Genomic DNA, 15,590 nt, shown 5'->3' with positions numbered 1-15,590 from the left:
TGTAGCAAATGTCTTCGGACGTGGAGCCGGATACAACTTTAGAACTGCGTTGTGTATTCTTTACAGCAATAAAATAAGAAAATAATCGTTCCGTTTCATTCATCATAAAATCAAATTTATGGAGTTTTTTACTTTTACACATCATCAAAAATGTAGCGTTTTGTAATACGTTGCACGGACTTGCTTATTACGTCACTTACAAATAGTTCACTATGAATATGTCATTGTTGAGATAATATAACAAATATAACAGAGCTAGTAGAGCATATGAAAGGTTTATTTTGTTTAACAACACCACTAGAACACATTGATGTATTAATCATCGGCTATTGGATGTCACACATTTGGTAATCTTGACATATTGTCTTAGGGAGAAAATCCGCTACATTTTTGCATTAGTAGCAAAGGATCTTTTGTATGCACCATCCCACAGACAGGATATCACACACCATGGTCTTTGATATATCAGTCGCGGTGCACTGGCTGGAACGAGAAATAGCCCAATGGGCCAACCCATGGGGATCGATCCCAAACCAACCGCGCATCAAACGAGTGCTTGACCACAAAGCTACTCCCTGCTCTCTAATAGGGAAAATATATTTGTCATCAAGAAACGATAACCAATTCTTTCCCCTTTGCCTCTGTTTTAACCGGCCTCGGTGGCGTCGTGGTTAGGCCATCGGTCTACAGGCTGGTAGGTACTGGGTTCGGATCCCAGCGAGGCATGGGATTTTTAATCCAGATACCGACTCCAAACCCTGAGTGAGTGCTCCGCAAGGCTCAATGGGTAGATGTAAACCACTGGCACCGACCAGTGATCCATAACTGGTTCAAGAAAGGCCATGGTTTGTGCTATCCTGCCTGTGGGAAGCGCAAATAAAAAATCCCTTGCTGCTAATCGGAAGAGTAGCCCATGTAGTGGCGACAGTGGGTTTCCTCTCAAAATCTGTGTGGTCCTTAACAATATGTCTGACGCCATATAACCATAAATAAAAATGTGTTGAGTGCGTCGTTAAATAAAACATTTCTTTCTTCTTCTTTTTTTCTGATGTTTTAAGGTAAAGTGATTGTAAGACGGATACCCTTCGTTTTTTAACCAGAGCCGATGTTCGTTTGTAATTTTTGATGCATTAAATGTTTGCTATACCAAAGCTGGTATCCTTATAAGTACTTCAGTTTATTAACAGCAATACGGTGCAAAATTAATCTATTTCAAAGTTTGATCATGATTCGGACACATTCGATTTTACATACCTTGTTCAAATTTAGAGTAAACATTATAAAACGAATTTGGATTAATTTAGTGTGTGGCATAAATGGGTCAGCTTTTTTCCCGCAGCTCTATGTTCCCTCGGGGTTAATGTTAGCTACGGGAACATAGACATGACCCCGCATAAAAGTGCACTCAAACATATCATAATAGATAATGTAATCAACTGCATAACGGATGCAAACAAGAGATTTCAGTTCACTTATAGTTCTCATTATATGCCCTGCCTTGGTGGCGCATTACTTGATATTGAGTGTGACATTTTAATTATGATCAAACGATAAATCTGAAGCGTCCGACTTAGGATCAATAACGTCGCTTAAATTTTAAACAAAATTAAAAGATGTACACAGAATAGTTATTAAAAGCTGTTCAAATGTTCCTTTTTTGATTAGCATCGTACAAAAATAAAAACAAAACTTTAACAAAAATGTATTTTGATCTCGTATTCAGAACTCCTGCTGTGTAATAACGTTGGAAGGACTGATAAATCGCAGACCTTCTTTAGTTAATATTTACAATTTATGAAATGCATGCTTGCGAGTTCTATTCACGATCGTGACCGACTCAAGATCACTTTACACTAAGCGTAACAGTCAGTTAGAATAGCAACCGTAAACCTGTAAAGCTATGATTTTACCTTTTCAGATATCAATGGAATTTGTATTACGGAATGAAACGACAATATTCGTTTACTAAGCAACAGCAATATGAGTGTTGACGCAATGAAACGGTTGCGTTTGCATTGTGTCATATTTCGATATTTATATATGTAATTGTGATGCAAATAACTACATATTAATCGATCCTACATATAGTATTTGCATAATTAACTCAAATATCACAACTGCATTGTGTTGGCATTCGGCGTACACAATGGAGGTGGGCGACACGTAGCCCAGCGGTAAAGCGCTCGCTTGATACGCGGTGGGTTTGGGATCGATCCCCGTCAGTGGGCCGATTGTGATATTTCTCGCTCCAGCCAGTACACCACGACTGATACATCAAAGGTCGTGGTATGTGCTATCCTGTCTATGGGATGGTGCATATAAAAGATCCCTTGCTACTAATGGAAAAATGTAGCGGGTTTTTTGTCTAAGAGTATATGTTTGACATCCAATAGCCGATAATGAATACATATACATGCTCTAGTGGTGTCTTTAAATAAAACAAAGTTTAAACAATGGAGAATTCATGGCGAAAAAGATATATTATATTATATGTATATAAACCATCTTCATCGCTTATGCATTTAATATTAGCCAGTGTTTTGCTAGTATGGAGATGGCATTCAAATTTAATCTGTCAGGATACCTGTTAACCTGTCGGTGACCCGTACCGTATTTGGTAATAACATAAGTTTATAACTAGTAGTAAGTGAACTCATTGGAACGTATATTTTTGTGGGGATATTATTCAGGGTATAATCTTTACATTTCCCACGCGCGTGTTTTATTACTATATATAGTGTTTGTCATCATTCAATTTTGAAACTTCTATTTGCTTTCTGAATTTCATAGGTCTATGTGAAATGGTTTATCGAATATATTTTATACGAAATGATAGATGGACGGGGTGGGTGGGGGTGGAGATGGAGCTGTGCGTTAAACAGGGACGCTTGTTAAAGCGAACACTTTTTAACGATCCACCGGTCTCGGTGGCGTCGTGGTTAGGCCATCGGTCTACAGGCTATTAGGTACTGGGTTCGGATCCCAGTCGAGGCATGGGATTTTTAATCCAGATACCGACTCCAAACCCTGAGTGAGTGCTCCGCAAGGCTCAATGGGTAGGTGTAAACCACTTGCACCGACCAGTGATCCATAACTGGTTCAACAAAGGCCATGGTTTATGCTATTCTGCCTGTGGGAAGCGCAAATAAAAGATCCGTTGCTGCCTGTCGTAAAAGAGTAGCCTATGTGGCGGCAGCGGGTTTCCTCTAAAAAAAAACAGTGTCAGAATGACCATATGTTTGACGTCCAATAGCCGATTATAAGATAAAAAAAAATCAATGTGCTCAGCAGCAGCTTTCACTATTATTCACCACATCGAAATGCATCATGACGTTGTTATAAAGGTTTCAGTTAGCTCTGTACTCTTCTTCCTGCGGTCGAACATATCATCAGTACTGTATTAATAATTATAATATATCATATTGTATTGATTATTGTGCACTACGGCTCAAGTGAAGCAAACATCTTGAGGTTGAACAGTGATATTGGTAACAGCTGTTATTCACGTGTCGCGGCGCTGGCGCAGCATCGCTCATATGGAAACGCTATTGGTAAACATAGAATCATTTTTTAAGTCCGTTTTTCCCCATTCCGTTCCCGTACAGCGCCCAAGGTGCATTAAATCAGCGTAGATGGAAAATGGCCCAAAATTAGCCACCGATTAACGAGTTTTATGAACGTTTTTTACAGACAAGATATACCAACTGCCTGAGAAAACAAATGTATTATGATTCCACACTACTCCAAATCTAGCGTGAGTATTCCTCCGTTCGAGAGCTAGACGGACAGAGAGCGATTACATAACCGTCCAAATGTCCGTGTAGCTTTCGACCGGGCTGGTTTGGAATCATAAGACATTTGTACTTAGGCAGTTGGTATATGGTATCTTCTCTGTGGACAGTTGTATATTAGTTCTCTCAGAAAGCGACCATATAACCATCCAAATGTCCGTCTAGCTTCCGACCGGGCTGGTTTGGAATCATACGACATTTGTACTAAGGCAGTTGGTATATGGTATCTCCTCTGTGGACAGTTATATAATCGTTTTCTCGGAAAGTCAGTCAAGCTCTCGAACGGTTACTCCAGATCTAAAGCATGATCAAATATATAGCTTTAACTCGGATGAAGACGAAGATTCTCGGCATCATAATATTAATGCAGTTCATGAAACAGGGAATAACGAATGGGACTTAGGATCAAGGTCGGATCCTAGGAACGAGCTCGGTCTTGTGACAAATCGTGCTGCTGTCAGACGTTCGTCCATTGAGCTATATTTTGACCCCTAGCTTAAAGACCGATAAGCTGCCATTCAAGTGCATTCATCGACATGGGAAGAAAACTCTTTTAATAGTGTTTCTGTTTAGAACACCAGCAATGTATCAATGGACGAAAGAGAGGAAATTATATTGGGTTTAGGGACTGGGATCGATCCTACAACTTCTCGTACTTCATCCGGAAGCTCGTAACGTGAATCATGTCCAGTTCTCTCTCTCTCTCTCTCTCTCTCTCTCTCTCTCTCTCTCTCTCTCTCTCTCTCTCTCTCTCTCTCTCTCTCTCTCTCTCTGCATATGTCCATTGTGTCTCGTGGCAGGAAATAACTTGGCCTTTGGCACACCAATTGCGGAACACTTGTTAGAAGGGGGAATGCTGTGATTAGATATGGTGCCACCATATTGATTGATCAGCCGTTCAGGTCATCGCTATATTAATGTTATCTCATATTTCTCTAATAATCAGGACACACGCAATTTCCCCCTGCAGGCCAGACCGGCCCGGCTGTCAATCAGTTTATTGAAAAAGTGAATGGAAATTTAGCTATCGGGGTTAGTTGCTATGGTTTAGGAAAGAGTCAAATACACCAAGGCAACACTAATTACGTGGCGTCACCGGTGTACGTCAACCTTCCGGTATTTTCTTCTTCGTTTTTTTTTTCCTCCGCTCATGGCTGCATCCGAAGATTTTTCCTGGAGGTGTATAATGACATTTACCAGTAGTGCTTGGGTTTCCAACATGGACATCCGTTCTTAGACGATATATTTTTTATCAGCTTTCGTTCTGAAACTGTATGTTCAAGTATGTATATATGTTAAATAATTATGTTTCTGTGGAGGTGGGTGGTACGTAGGTCAGTAGTATAGCGTTTGTTTGATGCGCGGTCGGTTTGGGATCGATCCCCGTGGTGGGCCCATTGGGCTATTTCTCGCTGCAGCCATTGCTTCACGATTGGTGTATCAAAGACCATGATATTTTGCTAACCTTGCAAAATTGCCAAATGTTTGGCATCCAATAGCCGATGATTAATAAAGCAACATGTTCTAGTGGTGTCGTTAAGCAAAATAAACTGTGGTGGGTGGGTTGGGGTTGCATGTGTGTTCATCTTCCGTAGTAATATATATAGAAACATACGCACATCTGAAGTTAATTAATACAAACCTTTAACCCATTTCATATTGCATTAGTTCATAAGTGACCGTAAAAAACCCATAATATTGTCACGCATTTGTGATAGTTGGTTGGCTTTTGGGGGCGGGACGTAGTCTACTGGTAAATCGTTCGCATGATGGGATCGATCCCCGTCAGTGGGCCCATCGGGCTATTTCTCGTTCCAGCAAGTGCACCACGACTAGTATATCAAAGGCCTGGCATGTGCTATCCTGTCTGTGGGAAAGTGCATATAACAGATCCAGTAACCGATGATTAATTAATCAACGTGCTCTAATGGCACACTAGTTTATTTCTTATAAATTAAGACATAATAAAAAATAATTTTAGTTACACAAAAAACACGTTTTGTTTAATCGCTTTGAGCCAAATTTTACAAAGCCTGTAACCTTTTTTTTCTCCGTCAAAACAATTATCCTAATAAAGAACGGAAGTGATATTATTCTTTATTAAATTAATGTACTAGATATTAAATAGAGAAATACTATTTATCTTACGAGTTGCTGCAAAATATATCTAACGAGAGAAAGCGAGTTGGATACGTTTTTAATCAAAAAGTTGTTTGATAAACGGCATGTAGTTCCTTCACATAAAACCCACCACCGACCCTCTGAAATGTCCTTTTCAATGGCTTTCTTGCTTGATTTTTAAATTTCTCATTCACTGTATAAGAAATGTGAGGGAATCATTTCAATTCCATCCTGAAATGTTATCGCAATTTCTTCGAGATACTTGACTTTTATTCTAAATTTTAATTTTACCTGTCTGTGATATTTGCATTTTTGCACAGTTCTTTACATTGTGTTTTTATTTAACAGTTGCATTTGTATATTGATGTTGATTATCACATAGTTTGACAGCCAATAGTCGGTGTATTTTTCGTGCCGAGGTGTCGTTAAACATCTATTCTATTCTAATCTATTCGTTCACAATATACAACCATTAAAACGCCTGAAAATGTCTCTCTGTGCATCTTTGTTTCAACATAAAAAGCCAAAAATAAATAATAATAAAAAAAATAAAAAAAAACCAAAAAACAACAACAATAAACAACATCAGCAACACTGAAACGAATAATAATATATATTTCACCAATGGCATCAATCATGACATAAACAGAATTCCCATTTGGTCATTGTACTGTTCTGAAATGGTGTCTCCGTTTAAGGCAGATTGCCAACAACTACATGGTGCATACTTTGTTTAATAATGGACTGTAAATGAAATTACATTCACTTGGGATAACAAATATTGCTAATGTACCATCCAACTCGTTTTCATTGATTTACGACCGAGGAATTACATATCAATATTCTTGGATCTCCGCCGTCTCCAGACACACACATACATACACATGCCTACACTCGGGTCACTGACGTGCTTTCGCTCGAATCATTGGCGTGCTTTCGCTTGGGCCATTGGCGTTCTTTCGACTCGACACTCAAAGGGAAAGCCCCCAACGTGGCATCACACCGTTTGGATAAATTTAATTTATTTTAATATATTTAGAGACAGACACATAGGTAGCTATAATTTCATTATATGACTGAAAAAGTAGCATTTCTGGATAACCAAATTTATATCACTTCTGGTAATACATTATTGAGCAAATTAGTAGCCCAACTCTCTATGGTATTATACGTTTCAAAAATTAATATTTACTGACTAAACAGTGTGTACTGAGGTACAGAGAGAGAGAGAGAGAGAGAGAGAGAGAGAGAGAGAGAGAGAGAGAGAGAGAGAGAGAGAGAGAGAGAGAGAGAGAGAGAGAGAGAGAGGTGGAAGGGAGGGAGGAAATACTCATTAGAAAAGATTAAAACATTAAGAAAACAAATTACCACAATATTGCCACTAGTTTACCATGTGATTTATCGCCTCTTAGAACGGGCGGTCTAAGAACGAGGCGCATCCCGCCTCTTCACGTTTAATGACTGTCAAACGGAAATGGCCAGCTGAAAGTCTAAATGCAGGCGCATCAAGGCAACAGGTGGCGAGAGCGCCCCATCCATCTAGAATACCTCAGGGAGATTTGACGAAGTTGTCGGATCAGGTGCCGCACGCGTGACGTCATTATAACAAGACGATACCAGCTCATCCAACATCTGCCAACATGGTCTCCAGCCAGCCTTGAGGACACCATGGGGACAGGTATTAAAATATATCCACCTCTGACCGGAACTATCCAAAGACTCTTGGCAGAACAGGATTACTGTCCTATTGATCTTATTAGAACCACTGTTTGACCCACAGACAGCTGATGGTGGTCCCGAAATAATTACCAACCGAAGATGACATTACAAGACTGCTTTTGAATGGCCGTCCTCGCCTTTTTTCCGAATTTCCGTTTCTGTCATCTATGACATCAATATTACCAGAAATATGTCATTGAAATATCGTGCTTTGATCATCTTTAGAGTATCGTTTATGGATCTCATTTGAAGCAGAATTCCATTCACAGGTTGCTCTTGGTAACGTCATCGCACGAACCTACTAGTATATTATCCTTTATAAATGATCCATCAAACAGGTAAATGCAACGTGATTTCAAAAGCTATATATGCTTTGATCCTGTTGGAAACCAATCACTACTAATTATATTGACCATGTATAATATTAGAGGCATGTCTGTGACATTCACACACTGTGTAGTAGTCAGGGTGTTGTTAGGAGTGTTTGGTTTTGTTGTTTCATTTCTCCGTTTCTTTTCTTGTTTCTTTTTTTTTTCTTGTCTTTTTTTTTTCTTTTTCTTTTTTTTTTTGGGGGGGGGGGGGGGGAGGGGGATATTGTGAGGGATTTTTGTGTTGTTTTAACCTTTTTTATTTTCGTGGCAGAATTCCTAAACACTAATACAATACAATACAATACAATACAATACAATACAATATAATCTTTATTGCAACCATTGTTAAAGGAACAGATTCCCTTTCTTTAAATAGAGAAAGAAAACATATGAACTAGTTATAACAACAGTAAACAACAGCTATTTAATACACATATCTGCATCCATATCCTTTGCTTTGCTTTAATGTAAAAGACAAGTCACAGCAACATTGTTTGGGGTCAAACTCACTGAAGCGTGTCGAGATCTCCTGATGCCAATCCGATTGGACAGTCTGAAATGAGTTAGAACACTGTGTTCTCACCATTGGTTGTTTGAGTGCGTGTCAGAGACCAGGTTCAAGTACTAGAGGAAACAATGGCGGCCACCTAACCGCATCAAGCATGTTCGCTATATGTGTCCGTCAAACCTGCAATGATTGGACGCATGTGCTATGTGCAGTTTGGTGTGATTCAGTATTCAGACGGTAAAGACTTGAGGCAAGCGTTTTCAGTCAGGTCTGTAGTCATTGCAATCATCTCATATGTTATTAAATGGGAAGGAAGGAAATGTTTTATTTAACGACGCATTTACATTTTATTTATGGTTATATGGCGAAACCCGCTGTCCCCACTTCATGGGCTATTCTTTTCGATTAACAGCAAGGGATCTTTTATATGCACCATCCCACAGACAGGGTAGTACATACCACGGCCTTTGATATACCAGTCGTGGTGCACTGGCTGGAACGAGAAATAGCTGTCCAGCAAATTCTACCAGTCCGAATCAATAATAATACATACCACGGCATTAGTTGCACTAGTTGTGGAGCACGGGCTGGAATGAGAAATAGCCCAATAGGTCCACCGACCGGAATCGATCCTAGATCGATTGCGCATCAGGCGAGAGCTGTACCACTAAGCTACATCCCGCCTCTTATTAAATGGATGTTTTGACACTGGCCTTGACGTAGGCCTGAGGCTCAATTCAACTGTCCGAGGATCTAACAAGGCCAATGTGAAAACACCTCTTTAATGACGTTATTGTTAATCAACTTCTACCGGAATGATGACGACCAAATGCGTATTTCATTACCATTATGAATTGTTATGGGTTTGTTTTGGGGTGTTTTGAACTAATAGTTTAGACAAAGTTTGCTCCAAGAATTTATTTCAGACCAAAGTTTTTTAAATGTGTGTTCAGAGATGTAAAATACTAATTGACGTTTTGTTCTGGCCAATGCGATGGACGATTACAGAACATGGGGTGGGGGTATGTATTTGATTTTCAACCGGAGTAATGCATCAGTTTCAGAGTTTTGGCAGTAGGGGCCCCCTGCCCTGGAATATAATCATTATACGTTGTAACAGAACTAATGTAACATTTACATTAAATAGTGAATTTATGGTATAACAGTTTCCCTTGAAAAGAGTCTACAAAAGCAAGTAACTTAGTTTTTTCGAGTGCGAGTGCAATATATTTTAACATGCTCCTATACCACTAAGGTTTCGAGCATGTCTGTCCCGGGTCCCGCTACTGGATAGCCAAGAGCCTGATCCGGGACAGATGGGTTTTTTTCTAGGATTACTCACAACGAAGCTAGTCTTTTTGAGTTGATTCAAAAAAAAAAGTATACCGGAATTAAACAGCCTCGTATGAACCTATGGGCAAGTACGGTTACGGTCCTGCTATGAGCTTGACATATATGATGCTAGCCTCTTGAAGTGTATTATGGCTGATTGATTCATATATTTGTCTTGTAATGTATTTATTATTATTATTAATTTTTATTACTATTATTGTTGTTGGTGGTGGTGGTTTTGATGATGGTTTTATTGCTGCTGCTGCTGCTGCTGTGCTGCTGCTGCTGCTACTGCTGCTAAAACTGTTATATTAATGTAGATGACATTAAATGATTTGCAATAGGTCAACATTGTTGATTCGTATCTTGCACTGGTCAGCATCAACCTCATCGCAGCCGTGTTAATTTGGAGAAAAGGGCTTTGCGACCTGTAACGAATGCTATTGTTCCCTCGGTCAGGTATATGCAATAGTCTGATTGGAACCGACGTACTGCATGACGCGACCTCCCCACAACTGCATTTCCCTGTGTTGCCTGGATTCCTCGTCGAATATTAGGATGCTATCTAAATATATATCGACAGGAGGCTTTCCTGTCTTCCGGGTTCGACATGGTAGGGATGTCTGGTCACATCCGCTGGCATCCTGGCGTCGGCGCCACTTCCGCTGTACTAAGTGTCAGTTTGGCCGTGGCGGACTTTGATCACATCCGCCTGTCTGTCGTCACTTGGTCCTACCTGGACTGCATGAACTTCGTAAAGTAGCGACTTTGCCTCTATTTTCAAAATGGTGACGGGGTCAAATAGTTTGAATAAGTCGTTGTTTCAAACGTAAATTAAATATCTTGTCGAGACTGTGAACTGAACTAAACTGAAATAAATACATAATAAATAAATAAATTAATAAATTAATTAATTAATTAATTAAATAAATAAATAAATGTTACTTGTTTTATTTTAAACATGCCAAAGATAGTAAACGTATCTTTACTTCTCTAATGTTGTAGGACCCGTGCTTAGAAAACCTTTAGAGTCCAGACTCAATTTCTAATGACGTCACACGCATATAATGTGTATGATGTTGCCATGACGTTCACGTCTCAGACACTATTAATATCGATTCTGGACTCAAAACGTTTAATAAGCACTAGACTAAATCAACATTTTCGCTTTATAAACCGTCTACATATTTTGTTCTTGAAACTGGATACTAACAACTACCGTAACAATACCAACAACAATAATAATCATTATCGTCACGATCATCATATGTTTGAGGACGAGGGTTGCTTGCAAGACACCCATCCCATACTTGTATATGATTTTCAGTATCTATGAGTGTCACATGCATTAGTCCATTTCAAAAACGTCATCTCGTTTCGACACAGCTTTGTCAGGCTATTATTTGTAGCACCGCGGTGGACGAGATGTGATATTTATCGTCTCTTCAGATTGTGGAATACGTCTTTTGACAGGTCATGACCTCTGATCAGGCGATCGACTGTGTCACACAGTACAACTCCGTATAGATCTTTATGCAAAAGTGTGCTATTTTGTTCATTGATGTACGATACAAAACACATTCGTTGTAATATTACATAAACAGTCTCTATAATATATTCAACGACTTTCGTAGACCCTTAAACATTTGTATTGTAGATATGTAGAGGTCATTTACGAATAATATACATCACTGAATAAAATAATGTGCTTCATTTTGACTGTGTACATACCTTTCTTGTTTCGGATCAAATCATGTACACATTCATTGGTTATATGAAAATAACGACTTTAAGGTGCCCTTATGCCGAGAACCACCAGTTGGATAGTTGCTGATACTTTGCGAACAGTTCATATCGTTACTGTATACAGAGTGGTTCATGAGGGGCATGCCATCACATCTATATAAATCTGACATCATTTAATTACTAATCCTCTTTTACTCCTGGGGCGGGACGTAGCCCAATGATAACGCGCTGGCTTGATGCGCGTTCGGTCTAGGATCGATCCCCGTCAGTGGGCCCATAGGGTTATTTCTCTTTCCAGCCAGTGCGCCACGACTGGAATATCAACGGCCGTAGTATGTGCTATCCTGTGTGTGGGATGGTGCATATAATATATCCTTTGCTGCATTAGGAAAAATGTAGCGGGTTTCCTCTCTTTCATGTCCAATAGATGACGATTAATTAATCAATGGTGTCGTTACACAAAACAAACTTTTTCTTTTACTTCTTTTTCGTTTTTTTTTTCTTCTTCTTCTACGTTTATTTTTGTTTTATTATTATTATTTTTATTATTATTATTATTATGATTATTATTATTATTATTATTATTATTATTATTTTTACTGGAGTTTCGTGTTTTCTATAGGTCGCTGACAGGTCCCCAACGTTTGATGTCTTCCGTCTACACTTTCTGTCTAAACATCATTTAATTTTTTCATTTACCTTTGTTTAAAACACAATAGCCGATATATATTTTACTGGGGTGTCGTTATACATTAATTATGTCAGTCAGTGTGCTCCTGTGTTTGCTCTTCAGCACTACTGTCACATTGGACCGTCTCTGCAAGATCTGTGCATTTTTGCTGCTGCTGTAAATTAGAATGTCCAGTACGAAGACGGTTGATTGAAGTTTGTTCATTTCTCTCTAGCTGGTTAATGTAAATATTGAAAATATGACACTCATAAATCCAAACTTCCTAGACACGAAAGATACGTCACCCTTTGTTCAAACATATTCCAGTAAAAAAAAAAAAGCGCTTTCTAGTGTAGCAAATTTCATGGATTAAGAAGCACGTATTTAAAATACTTAATAAAAGAATAACCCTACAAAAAATGATTCATGATAAAATGTGTGTATTATGATGTATTCATACGTGGAACATGTGAAATGATTGAAATCTAAATACCGGAAAACATATTCGTAAATAAATAGTCTTTGGCAGATTAAGATTGGCGAAACCAGCCATGCGAGTGGCAGTCCTCCTAAAGTCAAACTGATGGATATGGTGTGTAACCGTGAGTCGTGGAAGAATTAACTACAGTGTTAAAACATCCTCTTGACTCTGTATTGTACGGAGATACAATTTTGAATACGATTGATTTTTGTCATTAGATATGAAATCCTATATATGGGCTATTCCTCGTTCCAGCCAGTGCACCACGACTCGTACAACAAAGGCCGTGGTATGTGCTATCCTGTATATGGGATGGTGCATATAAAATATCCCTTGCTGCTAATCGAAAAAGAGTAGCCCATGAAGTGGCGACAGCGAGTTTTCCCCCTCAATATCTGTGTGGTCCTTAACCATATGTCCGACGCCATATAACCGTAAATAAAATGTGTTGAATGCATCGATAAATAAAACATTTCCTTCATTCATATATATATATATATATATTTGTTGTACTGTGACGACGCAATCAGTCTAAATGTAAAACAGGCATTGCTAAATAGTGATGTTTTACAACACTAATCTGCAATATAGCAATAATTACATTTGGGGACTGAATTACGATATTTGTTTTATTCGATCTTCAGGCTATTACACTACATACCTTATGTGTAGGTGTGTTCGGGGCAGGGTATTACATCGTAATGCACTTTAGAGGGTTTTAATTTTATTGTGTCTCTAGTGGGTACTAAAAACCACCCATCTCCCACCCACTCTCTCCTATAAAATACTGTTGCACACACGCGTCTTATTGATTATAGCTACCTCAGTTATATTTATATTTCCATTTGTGTTTTGTAAATAACAATGACTCGATCACTGGCATTCTCTAATTATTTGCAAAACAAAGTCTCTGGCTACGTATATGCCTGCAGCAGAAACCACGACGTATAATTATTGTTTTGCTTCTCCAACTGGCATTCTCTTTACAAATTCTCATCATAAACAGATTCGCCGACGAATAATGACTACCTACAAAATTCCGACGAATTATGGCCATGTTCTCTTCATTTTAGGAGTCAGCTCGCGTGCTTGGCAAATTGGACACGAACGGAACTGTTTTCTGTGCAATTACAGAGAAACCCAAGAACGTTTTTCCACCACGTACACGGCTGGTCAACTGACTTGACCGAATTAGAGCTTTGTTTTGGTGCTGATTTTATAAAGCAGCGTGTACGCAAACATATTATTAATATTTGCGATCTTTCAGTAATATTTGCTTGGAGACAGATCCAGCTAAGCAATTTCATTTCTGATCAATGGAAACTAATCTCCAGTTTTAGTCGCAGAAGAATCAAACACGTGTTTGCAGCGATTGTTTCGTTTGACCTTTTTTCAGGACCGTACCTAGCGGGTTGCAATGTTGGGGTTGCATCCCCAGAAAGATAAGAAAACAGGTTTTTAAAACTTGTTTTAGTTACAAAGTGCCTGTTTGTGAATCTGAAGAACATCCTGTATTTCTGTGCTTTGATTGTTTTAATCCTGCCACCCTCCCCCTTTATGTTAGACTAGGTACGGTCCTATCTTTGTTGGAATATGACTAGATCGAAATGGAGTACATGAATTATTCAACAGATTAGAGAAACATTTTACTACTGAATTCTGTGGCAATATAGCTATCTTCAAAAGAACACAAGATAAAGAGTATATCTCAGACATAATTTAGCATCGGGCTATCACATAACACAAATAGCTATAAAGGTGAACGCAGTGCATCTGTCATTTTATAAAGTTCATGTCATAAACCACTTTAAACAAAACGTTGGGTTTTTTTTTTTCTTGTTGTTTTTTTTGGGGGGGTTATTGTGTGTGTGGGGTTTTTTTTTTGTGTTTTTGTTGTTGTTGTTGTTTGTTGTTGTTTTTTGTTTTTTGGGGGTTTTTTAGGGGGGGGGGGTGTATTGAAACAGAAAGACTTAAATAGCAATGTACCGGTATTTGATTTATATTTTAAATTATTTTATTTCTTTTCTTTCACCAACACAATTTAAAACAAGCCCCAGTTATACTGAAATAAGTCGGAAGAATAACTTCTAAGTCTATTTTTGTTTTTTGTTCTTTTGTGTGTGTGTTGTTGTTTTTTTTTGCTTTTGAGTTTGAGTTTTTGTTCTTGTTATTGCTGTTGATTTCGCTATATCTTGGTCATAAAGACGCGTTACATAAAAATTCATTTGTGCGATGGATTATATAACATTAATGTGTCATGTGGAGAAATGGTCTCTAGGTGTCTCCATTACACGTGTTGAAAGCTTTAAGAAGACCTTGAATATCGCAGCCTTCTGGGCTTAATCACATGAAGCTGTAACTTTGGACAGAAAAACACTCTGAAGTGCACTACTTTAGGACCATTGCTTAGTTCGCTGAATGGTACATGGCACTGCAATGGAAATTACCGCGATTCCGTGACAACCCCGAGCCACGAATGCCTATACAAAATAATAATTGTTTGTGATATAAGCACGGGGAACTTCGCCACCAACCTGTCTCCTAGGAATTCAAAGACTGGATTCGAGTATGAGAGATATCTGGATATCGTTTTGGCGCAAGTGTTGAGATTTGACACAAATTGGAACCCGTCTTCTGGGAAGTGGCTTAATCCACAATCCTGTTCTATAGACGGGTTCATTAGTGAAGCTGGTGTTGCTAATGTGAAGCGCATCACCGATACTGCAGTGATTGGCGATTGTGAGGTACAAGTACATACTCGTACACTTTGATGTGCCACGGGAAATCAGTTCTTAATACGGAAAGGGCAAGTGGTCGGTCCCCGTAGTTGCTTGTTTACGAAATGAAAATT

The 15,590-nt window shown here is 38.7% G+C and overlaps 1 long non-coding RNA gene across 1 annotated transcript in view; it reads left to right on the top strand.

The window, feature by feature from the left end:
- The window catches only part of LOC121384823, a 30,482-nt gene extending 15,873 nt beyond the window's left edge, over positions 1 to 14,609 (top strand). The window contains exon 3 of the long non-coding RNA XR_005959444.1: positions 13,813 to 14,609. This is a non-coding gene — a long non-coding RNA (uncharacterized LOC121384823). The remainder of the gene's footprint in view (positions 1 to 13,812) is intronic.
- The last annotated feature ends 981 nt before the right edge of the window (positions 14,610 to 15,590 follow it).

The sequence above is a fragment of the Gigantopelta aegis genome, chromosome 10 (assembly GCF_016097555.1).
Source record: "Gigantopelta aegis isolate Gae_Host chromosome 10, Gae_host_genome, whole genome shotgun sequence".
Lineage (NCBI taxonomy): Eukaryota > Metazoa > Mollusca > Gastropoda > Neomphalida > Peltospiridae > Gigantopelta > Gigantopelta aegis.
This window is presented reverse-complemented; position numbering and strand designations above follow the sequence as displayed.